The 14,153-nt window shown below is 37.9% G+C and overlaps 1 protein-coding gene across 9 annotated transcripts in view; it reads right to left on the reverse strand.

The window, feature by feature from the left end:
- Window positions 1-14,153, reverse strand: part of LOC131436757 (myocyte-specific enhancer factor 2) — a 186,775-nt gene that overhangs the window by 100,728 nt on the left and 71,894 nt on the right. For 7 of the 9 annotated variants that reach the window (XM_058605656.1, XM_058605657.1, XM_058605655.1 and 4 more), the window contains exon 2: window positions 8,984-9,020. The gene's annotated coding sequence lies outside the window, so the exon portion shown is untranslated. Of the gene's footprint in view, window positions 1-4,559; window positions 4,910-8,983; window positions 9,021-10,685; window positions 10,850-14,153 lie in introns of those variants that run through there. The other 2 variants (XM_058605650.1, XM_058605649.1) reach the window with 2 other exon arrangements.

Genomic DNA, 14,153 nt, shown 5'->3' on the forward strand with positions numbered 1-14,153 from the left:
CGGTAGCTCAAAGAAAAACCTTCCGTTGTTTCAATGTCAGAGTCAAACAAGCCAAGGAAAAGTGGTGTGGAAAAACTATGGTGTGGCCCCGAAGGCAAAAGTTCAACTGACAGGAAAATAGCGTAAAAACGACTGCACGAATTGGGTCATTTGTCTTCCGACGACAACACGCAATTCAATGTTGAAAGCAACCGAAAGGTTTCGGATGAGGACCCAAATTATCGTCTTGCACGACCGTCATACCGTTTGAGTTAGATGTTTGATGATGCTCTTGGTATTGAAATGGACCACAAGCATTATTTGGCAAATGACAATAAATAATATTTATTCGCTTATTTTGCACCATTTTTCATTTTTTTGTACAATTCTTTAGAGACAGCAAATCTCACTTTTCGACGCATTCTTTACCTTTTATCGATAAGCGTGCAACGTGAATCATATGAAGGAAGTGGAAATGCGTACCAATTTTCGAGGCAGTAAGATGCACTCCAAAACCTGTTTTTTAATTCACCCAGTGGTGTAATTATTCCTTTGTCATATAATTTAGGTTCTCATAAATATGGATAGGGGGGTCCATCAACATACTTTTTATTTACTCTTGAATAAAAATAAAAGACATTTTTTGGTTAGCAAATAACATTATCTACAATTTAAATCAGTGTAGAATCCCATTCAGCAAAAAATACGCTTTGACTTTCTCCTGTGAAAGCCGAAACCCGGAATGCCGAATAGCATATACCACTCGACTCAGTTCGTCGAATTGAATAATGTCTGTGTATGTCAAATAATTTCACTAGCTTTCCTCGGAAATGGCATGGCCGATTCTCAAAAAACCTGAACTCAAATGAACGCTTTTATGGTCCCATAAAGAATTCTTGAATTATATCCTGACAATTACGATTCCTACCGACAGCATCAGAATCCATCTAAACGAAGGTTTTCATTCCTATCACGCCAGCGAGCAACCAAGCGAGTCATTGGGCCAGAACCGATCCGATCCAACAAATGCAACATCATTTTTGTTGTATTCACTAAACAAATTCTGATTTGGCAAGCTTCTTGTAGCTGCACTAAAAAAAACAAATTTTCGTTACAAATGAGTCTATGAATTCTCAATTCCACCAGAAAGAGGCTTTGTGCAAACAATGGAGAAAAAATAATTTTGCGTGTTGATTAAACACTGTTTTTTTTTTCAATGAACAAAATACTGTGAAAGCAAAAAACATAAATGAAAGGTGAAGTTGCAGGAGAAACTGACCATAGTAAAAATGACAAGAAAAAGTATATTTACAATTTTGCATTAGCACTAGAATAAGAAAAACTTTGGTTCACAAAAGTATTTTTCCTTGTTTAAGCGTAATAAATCGAAACCTCTGCGTCGATACGTTACAATGGATGAAACATGGATTATACACCTGAGTCAAATTGGCAGTCAGCAGAATGGACAGTAGCAGGTGATATAAAAGTGATGTAGAAATGTTGGAATGCCTTTGGAACAATTGATTTCTCTTCGAGTGACATACATTGATTTTACTCACATCGTCGAGATCAGAACATGTATATGTGTGTATGTGTCTATGTTACAAAAATTTGCATTCACTGTTCTCGTAGATGGGTGATCCGATTTTCTCAAACGTATATTAAAATGTAAAGTCTTGTGGTCTCAAAATCTGTTATTGAAATTTCCTGCATCCGAATTTCGGGTTCATCTTCCGGTTACATTACTTATACTACTATATCTTCAGAGCCGAAAATTACAGCCATTTGATTTTCAAACTTGATTCACAATTTAATAGTCGTTTGCAAATCAACCTAGACTTGTTGATATCAGCTCAGCATTCTCTAACAAAATTGAGCGATAAAAACATCAATGAAAAGTACACGTACATATAAAACACATACAAATTTTACGAACTCGTCGAGCTGAGTCGAATGGTGTATAGCACTATGGGTCTCCGAGGTTCCGTTCGAAAGTCGGTTTTCGCAGCAGTTCCATAACCTTTCTATAGAGGAAGGCAAAAAAGAACTCACTTCATTTTTTCGGAGATGGCTAAACCGATTTTCGCAAACTTTGCAGACTCAAATTGAAGGCCTTGCGATCCAATAAGCTGCTATTGAATTTTGTCTAAATCCGACCACCGGTCCCAGGACTACCGGGTGAAGTGTGTTGAAAATTGCAAACCGTTATTTAAAGCGACGATGCAGAAAACGGAAAAGTTTATCTAAATTTGTCTGAAAACAGTTTGCAATTTTAATAGACTATGCTTGTTTATGGCTAAATAAACTTTCTTGTTTTTATTGAAGATTCGACGAAAGTACATATTTTGTTTCAATTTTCTTCATGTTTCGCCATCGGCTCATCAGTGCTTGAAGTAGTTCTCCGCCTAGCAGTTCAATTTGATCCGTTTATATATTTTTCAAACCGCTGTATCTCGAGAACGGTAGCATTTAGCAAAATTTTTTATGGGAATTTTTGCGTTCTTTTATAAAATTTGGTTGAAAATGTAGAGAAATTTTTTGTTTACATTATTTTCAAAAATTTCCATTGTTTTGAAAATATGTAGCTTTTTCAAACATTATTCCTCCTTTCTAAAAATTTGACAGTATTTTAAGTTGGATTTCAGCTACAACATATCAAAAAATAAAAAAATCAAACATATATTTTTTGAGATATTTGAATTTTAAGTGTTATTTTTAAAATAAAAATTTACAAAAACAAATTATTTCAACAGAACTATATATATATTTTTTGTATCGTTTATTTATACCCGACTTTGACCTAATTTTGGGCGTTCGCCGGGTAAAAAAAGTACTAGATTTTTCCACGTAGTCCTTAGAATTACTTAAAACGTTTTTTTTTACCGCTCAATTCTCTTAGGCTAAGACAATTTTAACTAGTCAAGTTCGAAGATCAAATAACTGTCACTTCCGGTTTCAAAGATATAATGGTATAAGTGACGTAACCGACAAAACTCGTCGTTTTTTTAACGCTCAATTTTAACAAGCCTACGCTCGTTTGCGAGCAAATTTTGAGCCATTGATCAACTTCGAAGACTTCTGGTTTCAAATATATAATGATATAAGTGACGTAAACGACACAAAATTGTTGTTCTCTTACCGCTCAATTTTCTCAGAGATGGCTGAGGTATTTTTAACAAGTCTAGGATCATTTAAAAGCTAATATTGAGCCATTGATTCGAAGATCGAAGTTCGAAGATCAAATAGTCATTAGAGTTACTTAAAACATTGTAGAAGATCATTTAGGGGTTAGCCAAATTTTGTGCTAGGGCATTTATTATTTTTACGATTCGTCTTTGACTCATCAGTGCAGAGCAGTTCAAATTGAACTGCTTAGTGCTAAACTCGGCAGTTCAATTTGAACCGCTAAGCACACGTAAAGTTTCTGCTAGTATCTAGAAAAATTGACTATTGAGGCAATAAATTGATCCGCCAGAAAGAGCCTATATGTAGTTTAATGTTTTCTTGTTTTCGATCGAAATTGACAACGAAGTGTGCTTGTTTTAGGAAACAGGTGAATTCAATCGAGGTGTAAAATTTTCGGACCTGTATCCTGTTCCGTCGTAAAATAACTGATGGACCTTTGAAGCGTTGAGAATCCGTAAAAAAGCAACACTCATTCAAGACAATCCGAGTTGAAACAATTGACCGACCGGGTGAAATCCATTTCAAAAATTGTTTTCATCCGAATCCATGTCTACCGAAGCATTCATGCTAACAAGCAGACTAATCAACTTAAATCTACAAATGGCCGGGAATGCATCATCAATTTATTCACTGTACGAGCGGGTAAAGTCGCTCCAAACCATGTGCCTGCTGCTGGCCCCAGGACCGAAAAGTGTAACACGAGCACCTACGAGGGTTTTCCTACGTGCGTCGAAATTAACGACTTCGAGCAGCTGCAGACAAACGTTTTGGTTTCGACTTTTACCACTACTACTACTACTACTACTACTACTACTACTACTACTACTACTACTACTAATACTACTGCTTCTGCTGCCATTTGCTACTTCCTCAGGACGACGCTGAGCGCGCAGACTCCGATTAATCGCAGCGCAGAACAAACACCTAGTCTTCTACTTCTTCCCCGGCTAGGTTTGCACTACGGGCAATTTAAGACGACACTGTCGGAAGACGGAAAAATTAAACAACAACCACAACCACCCAAAAGAAGATCATTTTTATGTATGTGCAACAGCAGCCGCCTGCCACCCAGAGCAGAGAAAATGCTTTACTCAATGATTCAGAGCGCACCCGTTGCCGACTGTCATTTGCCTCATTCCTCAAAATCCTCCACGCAAACTGTCCTTACGATCCGACGGAAAATTGGTGGGTTCGGATTGGAGTGAAATGAAATATGGCCACATTAGGGGTGCATTCGTTGAATAGAAGCACCTGGGAGGAAACCAGCACCAGCGATCTAATCGGATTTTGATTTTCCTCGTCCCAGCGCAGCACGGAGCCAACCTTTTCGCGAAGGCAGTGTAATGTAAGCTACTTATCGTATTTAAAGCGCCATTTTATCAGCGTTCTCTTACCGCATTCAGTCGATCCCTGTTTCGGCACTGAAATGTCTCCGTTTCAGTCAGAGGCCAGTGAAAAATGGTTCGTTCGTTCGTCTCGTTTACAAGCAGCACACACTACACAACACAACTTGAGGTCTAGTTTAAACTGACTTTTCGTCTGATTTTCATCCGCTATTAATAGAATAGCTTCTACGGATCGGAACACACGGCGTCCAAGCTACGATCATGACTTTCTCCGCTCGGTGAGACTTCCCCGAACGAAAACAACACACTTTTCCGAGCATTTCTTCTTCGCGAATCGCACACCTAGACAGACCCGGGTTCGGCTTCGGTGCACCGCAGGTTTTCCACGTCCAAATACACCGACATGCAGCGGAGGAAAACACACGATCGTTACCATGCAGACAGCCAGAGGAGCCGACTTGGACTCCGATCTTCGGTCTCAGTAAAACAGATTTGCTACCGAAAGGGGATCGGCACACTGAACCGGATGACCAATTATAGCGGTCAAAATAAACAGTGATTTGAAAATTTTTCCCATCACCTTTAGCTAAACCACCCCGCGAGTCAATCTGATAGGCCATTTCAGGTAACATTTCGATCTAACTAGTTTGTTGCAGTTTGTCTGAAGTTTTTCATAAAAAATGACGACTCCAGATCTTCAGATGCGAAAGTAAGGAGCAATCGTCTATATTTCACAATCGAAAAGTCATAACACTTTCGAACTTGAGCATATCTGTACGTGAACTAGTCGTGCAGTTATTTCGCAGCGTTGTTTTAATTCAGTAGTCGTTTGCCTATCTATGCGTACAGTAAACACTATCTGCGATAATCATTGCTTCCGCCACAAAAAATGCTGAAATTTATCGTGAGTTGGGCCTGGTTTATGGACCTACTGAAATCAAGTACTCTTGATTTACGTACTGACCGAGCAAATGTTCAGTACGAAGAGCGAAGTGGTAGGCTAACCGATGATTGAATTCCCAATGGATCGAAATCTTATACTATAATGGTATAAGTGACGTACCGACAAAACTCATTTTTTCACCACTAAATTCCGATGGCTGGGATAATTTTAACAACCCTAGGCTCGTTTGAAAACTACTTTTGAGCCATTGCTCAAGTTCGAAGATCAAATAGCTGTCACTTCCGGTTTCAAAGATATAATGGTATAAATGACGTAACCGACAAAAAATGTTGTTCTCTTGCCACTCAATTTTCTCAGAGATGGGTGAGGCAATTTTAACCAGCCTAGGATCATTTTAAAGGTGCTATTGAACCATTGATCAAGTTCGAAGATCAAATAACTGTCACTACTGGTTTCAAAGATATAATGATATAAGTGACGTAAACGACAAAACTCGTCGTTTGTTATCGCTCAATTCTCTTAGAGATGGCTGAGCTAATTTTAACTAGTCTAGCGTTTGCAAGATTGAGCCATTGATCAAGTTCGAAGATCAAATGGCTGTCACTTACGGTTTCAACGGTATAAAGATATAAGTGACGTAACCGACAAAACCCGTGTACTTTTTATCATTTTTCCCCATTTTGGAGCAAAAGGAGCACCAATAAGGTGCCTCGATGATGAAATCCATTGCAATTGTCTATGGGATCCCTTTTTGTATATTTTGCGGATCATTTTTGTGAAAGGTATGATAAAAATTATTTTTGATAAATTTAGGAATTTTCAATAAGTTGGATGACTAAAGTCTCTTATGTCCTCGATTTTTATTCACGAAAAAATCATGACATGTGAAAATGAATGCTCGTGAACCAATTTACCGCATTAGTTTTTCACCAATTATTTTTTTTTTATTTATTTGCCGCTTTAAGTGACGGTGTACAATATTTAACACACTTTACCCCATCACTCTAGAACCGGAAGTCGATTCCGGATGAAACTCAGAAATTCCGCATGGGACCACGAGAACTTTTATTTGAATCCTAGTTTGTCAAAATCGTATCAGCCATCTCTGAGAAAACCTAGTCAGATTATTGGGACTTGGCCCTCCGGGTCAATTTGCATAACCTTTCTATATGGTAAAGGCAAAAAATATACAACATATTTACACCTAGATTTCTTCGCGTTTCGCCTTCGGCTCATCAGTGCTTAAAGTAGTTCAAAGTGAACCGCCATCTTCACCTAACAGATCAATTTGAACCGCTAAGCAAACGCAAAATTCCACAACTTATGTGACACTTCAAGGATATTCCACTAGGTGACATATCCTATCTGACGTCTCGGGGAAAAACGTGTAACGGCCAACTATTGGCCACCAGTTTGGATGACCAAAACTCGTACATCTGGAAGATTGCACATTTTAAATTAATGAAAAATTCATTTACCAATTGTTGTTTCCAGAAAAGGTATTCTCTTAACTGAACTGTTTAGATAAATTTAGGAGTTATCTCCAAATGGAATCCCCAGGAAAGCTTATTGATTTTATCAACTACAAAGCATTTATTTTGGTGCACCAATCAGGTGAACATACCAGCAATTTTTTCGTTAAATAAGCACAGGTAAAAAAAAATTTGGATTCTCCTATCCATGTGCTGACCTAACTAAACCCGATCAGACCTAACTGAAGCAAATGAAAGGTTTACGGACTCAACTTGAATTACAAGGGAACATTCGGCAAAATTAACCCATTTAACCAATTATCTCCTAACCTTCAAAGAATAAAATCAAAGATATTATTTTACTTTTGTTTCATTCAATTCAATTTCAATAGCATACCCGAATGAACGAGCCTTCCTCTTAAGACTAATCAAAACGTCTAGTACAACATTTTTTTTTGTATGAAAATCGATTTGTTTTCTACATATCTTACTCTGAATATACTTCTTTAGGACTTTTCCGAAGCGCCTGCTTTGTGATGGCCCAGTACTTCTCAATTGTCCGCAGTTCCGGTTTCTTCGGGGAATTGAAATCCTTCGGTACGAAGTTGACCTCATAAGCCTTGTACCACTACAAAACGTCTTTCGAGTAATGGTACGAGACTAAATCCAACCAGAAAAGCGTAGGACCATTGTGTAATCTTAGGAGAGAACGTAGACGCCTCTGGAATGTTCCTCAGGAGGAATTTTATGCAAATTTTTTTTTGAGAACATGTCAATTCTGCTTTCTAAAGTGTTCTAGTATATCAAACTTATGAAGAACAGTGAAAAAACCGAATGCATTCGACTCCCGGTTGCTGCTGGAAGTCTGCTTTCACATACACCTCATCGTCTATAATGACACAATGCGATTTTGTCAACATTTGTGTGTAGAGTCTCCGTTCATGTGGTTTTCCTTCCGTATACTGCCGTTCATTGCGATTCGGTGCCTTCTGAATTTTGTACGTGTGTAGTCCTTTACGTTTTTTCCCGTCTTGCACGGAAGTTTTACTCGAATGAAGTTTTTTTTCGCCACATTTCTTACGGAGCTGATTGGATTCCTCTTGAAAATTTAAACTACCCGCTTGTGATCCTTACCCTTTTTTATAGAAGTTTTGGCTTCTATTGAACTAATTTCAACCAAAATTCTAATTGAAATACCCAATGTGTAAAAGCTATGGATCCACCAGTCTATTCAATGAGAATGGCTGTTGTACAGCCCGATAATTCGATCATAGATTTTACTTTTTATCAAAATAACTATCTTACGCTTCTTGTCTGTAATCAAGACTGTAATCATCTTAATGTTTTCTCGTCGTCATGAAGTGCACCAATCATAGTAAATTTTACAACACTGAATGCAACGCAATGAAAACCACTATTTTGGCAGGATTAAGCTTCATGCCACTATCCAAATAAGAGCTGGAATGATATCAGACTAATAGCAAATTTGGTTTTAGTCCGATAGATATATGAAAATATTTCGAATTTCTGAGAGACCGAATATCTTTTTCTCATAAAATTGCTGTATTATAATATTATTAAGAATGAATTTTCCAGTACAATACCGTGTTTTTTGAATTTTTTTTACAGAAATTGAGACTACAGTTTAAATGTCATTTTTTCGTCATGTCTTTCAACATATGATTTTTTTTTGCAAATGTTGTTAATTTTTTTGTTTGGCCAAAAGCTTATTTAGATGAAAATTAAATCTTATGGAGAACGAATGAATAACAAACAAACCAACAACTGTGAATACTCAATCACTTATGTCGTTTTCGTTTTTAAATTGCACTACACTGGTGTAGCGAAAGCTGCACTGAAACCGTTCGTTTTTACCAATTGCACTACACCGGTGCTACACTTTTTCTGCACCGATACCACTGGTGTAGCACTCATCAAAAGTTTGGTGTAGCTCTGTGCAATGGAATCGTTTATTGTAGTTAATGGTTACTGTTTATGTTTTCGTCATTTTTGTTCGTTTATTCGTGCCTCAGTGTAGCACTGCACCGGTGTAGTGCAAATTAAAAACGAAAACGCCATTAGTTTAAACTGTTTACCTTAATTGACTCCAATTGTTACACGAATTTCGTCCATCTGAAAAATAAACATAAAAAGTAATACAAATTTAAGTAATTTCTTTATTCAGACAATTATACGATTTCGATATTTCTAATTTGCATAATATTTGTCTAAAGTGTATCCCTCTAATTGTGAGAAAGTGTGCGTGAGTAAGAGTTCCAGACTGTCTGCGTATGACAAAAATGTTTAGTTAATTTTCTCAGAGAGCAATGAATTTGCGCTGTTTTTTTTTTAATTATATTCGAATCAGAGTTTCAATTTGGAAGTTACGGGTTAGTTAGGGACTGAAATCCACTTGAAAATATTAAAATAAGACTAAGACATTAGAAAAAAAACACGAACACAAAATCCACCATCCAATTTCTCGATACTTGGCTCCGAAAATAGCGGCCAAAAGAGTTCACAATGGAGCTTACATAGGTTTTCTAGGAATGGTTCATTTTTTTCAAGCTTCATTGAAATTGAATTTTAGTACGATCTGAATTCCAGTTCCAGAGATACGATGAATAACTGCAATTACTGCACAGAATCAAAAAGAGAAACAATTACTCAGCTCAGCTCTGATATTTGTTGTTCTTTTTGTCACGTTTGGCTCTGTGAGAATGTGTATGCACATCTTTAGGAGAGGCTTCAGTGCCTTAAGTTATGCTTATGGTAGTTGAAAACAAATTGCTATCTCAGTTGCAACATCGACGCGGATTTATTGCTCGACGTGCAGAGTACCGAATTGTTCTATTGAATCTATGATACGAAATAAGTTTAATAAAAAAAATTCCCATCCCAAAGTACATCGTTTTTTCTTTATATTGAAAAACACAAGCGAACAAGTTTTTATTCTAACGAATTGTTTCTACTGATATCATATCACATATGTCACGAGACGTTACGACGTGTGGAAACAGCATGCCACGAGTCATTCTTTTTGTCATGAGTTTTAAAATAAATCTTCACCATCTCGATGGCAACTAATTAGATCTCTGTCGTTTTCAGACATTTTGTTCCCACATCTCCCTTTTTACCACGTTTTTCACCATATTTACTTCTCTTTCATTTATTTCGGCAATATCATCATCACAGCCCACGGAAGACCGCTCCAGTCGAAAACCAGCATGCGGGCCTTCGTAGCCTGGGGGTGTTTCCCGCGGACCCACACGGACCAACGCCATATGGAAGACTCATGCAACACTCAATTCATCGACCACTGTCGATCGCCTGCTGAAAGCTGGATTTACGAGAACCCGAGATGACATAGTCTAATAATACTATTCTAGTTTTAAGTTAGTCGTTATTTAAGATTAGAAAATACCCTCGGCATCTTAGAGCTAAAGCAGTGTGCCTAAAATTATATTACATTATTGAATAAAAAAAAATAAATTAAATTATGCTAAAATGAGTTTACCGTATCTCCAGAGTAGCTCAATGGCAGAGCAATTTCATCGAAAGTTTATTTCAGCTGAAGAAATACACTTGCGATGAAATCGCTCTACCATTGAGCTACTTTGGAGATATGAGAAACACATTATAGCATAATTTAATTTGCTAATTTACGTTGATATCTTGTTCAAATGTATTCTTTTTCCAACGAAGAGAATAAATAAGTTGGTAATGATCTTACGTCACAACGATAAAAAAGAAATGAATCATAATTAATTCCCAAAATGTTATGACAAATTTACTCACTGTGCTCCGATCAGCAACTTCTCGAACCCTTCAACAGAACCCCCACCCGAACTTCCGGACATTACACGCTAAATGTCGTCATTCCGTACCATTCAGCGACTTCTCATCGACAAAGTGACCGGTAAAGACTGCTCTTCAATCAACGGTTAATCCGATCAATTCGTGACAAGCCGGCCCGCGGCATAGTGAAAACTGAAGGAATGTCGGGCGACGGCAAGGCAGTAACTTTACTTTACGCAACCTGCGCATGATCACGCGATGACAGTGACGATCGTCCCGCCAGCAGCGACACCCTCACGAATTGACTGTCTGTCTCTGAGCTCCGTGAAAGAAAAAAAGAAAACATTACGCGTTTTTCCTCCAAAACTCAAGGAAAATTGTTTTTACGAAGCTCTGCAAAGTCGCTTCAGGTTGTCCACGTTAGTAAAACATTAGCAATTACGTAAGAACACAGTCAGTTCATCCATTTTCCCCCCAAACAGCTATTCTCCTCTTTCTAGAAGTTTTCAATGATCAGAGAGAGAAAAAAAAGAAACAGACAAACCAATGATACCCATTAGCCGGGAAACAAGTTTTCCGAAGATTCAACAATCGCCAAATATGTCATTTCTTCACCGCAAACTGCGCAAAACAGAGCTTGAAATCTGTTCCGAGATCTGTTCGATTGGCAAGGTACAGGCCAATCCGAGCACAAAACATTCCCAATGGATACACCGACAGGCGGATTGATTGCAATATAGATGATATCCGCAGCGATAGATGGACGCTGTGTAGTTTCGTGTGTGTAAGCACATGTGACACGATGAGTGAGTCTGAGGTCGTGTCAATCGCAGCGAAGGGAGAAGGAAAATATTTGGCACAATATCAAATTGGTTTGCCACTTCTTTATGTTTTTGCTGTTGCTGCTGCTGCTGCTAGCTACTGTAGTTAATGTCGGCCTCGAACAGCAATGGAACATGGCGTGTGACTAATGTCACATTTTTTTTATTTTTCTGCTTTGAGTGAGACTTGTTGCACCGAAACTATCGGTTCTTGGGTCGCTTCTGCAGTCGCGCCAAATCGATTGAATGGTTGCCTTCGAAAGGGGATTCGTTTTGGGAAGAGGAACACTTTTTGCAAACGGCAAAAAAAACTTCGGAAAGCTGCTTAAATTTTAAACAGAACGATTTCACAACCTCGCTATGTTGATTTTGAAGTGGACGCCACAACACTTAATTGCAAATCTTTATTCTAACCAAAATGCAATGTTCGTTCAGTTGAAGGCACGTTTACTTGTAATTGCAATTGGCGATACAAAACACGTATTTCATACTCAAACCAACGCGCAAACTAATTAAGTCAGGATGAGTTGGACGGAAGATGCACAACAATTAAGGTGAGGTTGGAAGACACGCATTGAACTTTGGTAAGCGCTTATCTAAGAATATAAACCGAGAAAAAGTTTGCTACCCATGCTCTATTTCAATCTTGGACATGAATCAAAAACATTATTACTTGACTTTGAGGTTGAACTAATGAACATAGAACTGTTCAATTTTGTTCAATCCTGCTTTGCTCTTAAGCTAGACTGGAATTCGAGGTAACCACACTTCACAAAGCAACCTGTCGGAACAGTGCCCTTCACTGTGTGCAGTCGATGAAAGACTACTTTTAATCTGCCTACTGTGTGAAATCGCATCTCCAACACCATTTAAGGGCTGAGGCCAGTGTGTTTTAGGGCGTTTTAAAGGGCTATTTTCACGCTTCAAATCTGATTTTCTCAGAAACGGTGACTAATATAAAAAGGCGGGTGGGTAATGTCAGAGACATAACTGGATGTCGTGAATACGAAAACAACTGACATGTTCCTTAACACTTGCGAATATCAATTGTATGAATTATGCACGCATTCCCCTTTTTCACATTTTTCGCAAAAACAAAGAAAGCTTCACTTGATCTCGATTACTGTGAATTTCACACAGCGAAAAGTGCACAAATCTAAGCAAACTATTCTTGATTTGCAGTAAACTGAGGATATTTCCCTACGATTTGCAAACAACAAATCCTAATAGTTCTTTAGAAAACTTTTAGAGCCATTAGAACGGCTGATATTGTGCAATGCTCTCCACCGTTGTTTTTTTCCCAATGCTAATGACTGGCAGCTGTGACGTAATCGCTCTTGTCGAAAGCGTGCAGACGACACAAAACACATCTGCTCGCAGTGGCGATACAATCCAAACTGATTGAATTTTTGTTAAGAGATTTCCTTTTATGTGATTTCGTTTGTAGCTTTTTCACTAATGGGCGGTCCTAACGGCTATAAAATTAGCCGCATACAGAATTTTATTGTCGATTATTTCATTTCGGATTTGCATAATTTATTGAAAGAAACTATCAATATGCTGTAGGGATTCGTTTCCAGCATTCAGAAGAGTCAAGTTGCGTAATTCTCTACGACATTAAACTCTAAAACATTTTTTGCAAAAAAAGGCTTCACTTGATCTTGATTACTGTGAATTTCACACAGCGAAAAGTGCACAAATCTAAGCAAACTATTCTTGATTTGCAGTAAACTGAGGATATTTCCCTACGATTTGCGAACAACAAATCCTAATAGTTCTTTCGAAAACTTTTAGAGCCATTAGAACGGGTGATATTGTGCAATGCTCTCCACCGTTGTTTTTTTCCCAATGCTAATGACTGGCAGCTGTGACGTAATCGCTCTTGTCGAAAGCGTGCAGACGACACAAAACACATCTGCTCGCAGTGGCGATACAATCCAAACTGATTGAATTTTTGTTAAGAGATTTCCTTTTATGTGATTTCGTTTGTAGCTTTTTCACTAATGGGCGGTCCTAACGACTATAAAATTAGCCGCATACAGAATTTTAAAGTCGATTATTTCATTTCGGATTTGCATAATTTATTGAAAGAAACTATCAATATGCTGTAGGAATTCATTTCTAGCATTCAGAAGGACCAAATTGAGGAACTCAATTTGGTCCGTCGCTGCTGGTTGATGATTCCACTCCCACGACGTCTGCTTCCATCGAACGCACGAAAAGAAATGATCGATTTTCGACCACGGTTCCCCTTTTATACGCATTCAGTTGAAGATATGTGCCTGACTACCTCAAAATCGTCGTCCTTGCGCGAAAAACCCAAGCAAAAGTAAGGTGTTTTCCGCGTTGTTTTCAAATTTTAAGAAAACTTAATTTTTGAGTTGTTTGTGGTTATCGCACACTGTTCAAAATATTATCCTGAATTCCTGATCATATTTTTGATGAAATGGTGAAAGAATTATGTTGCTACCATTAATACAAGTCGAGATATTCACGATTAAGTTCTGCCCATTCTTCCATATGGCTAATTTTGAAAAGGCGCCCCATAGTAAAGTAAGTCGTATTCACGACAAAAAAAACAACTGACAATCTCTTAGAAAATTAGATTAGATTATTCTGTGAAAATTTCAGAATGATTCATTGACTT

This window comes from Malaya genurostris, chromosome 3 (assembly GCF_030247185.1).
Source record: "Malaya genurostris strain Urasoe2022 chromosome 3, Malgen_1.1, whole genome shotgun sequence".
Taxonomy (NCBI): Eukaryota; Metazoa; Arthropoda; class Insecta; order Diptera; family Culicidae; genus Malaya; species Malaya genurostris.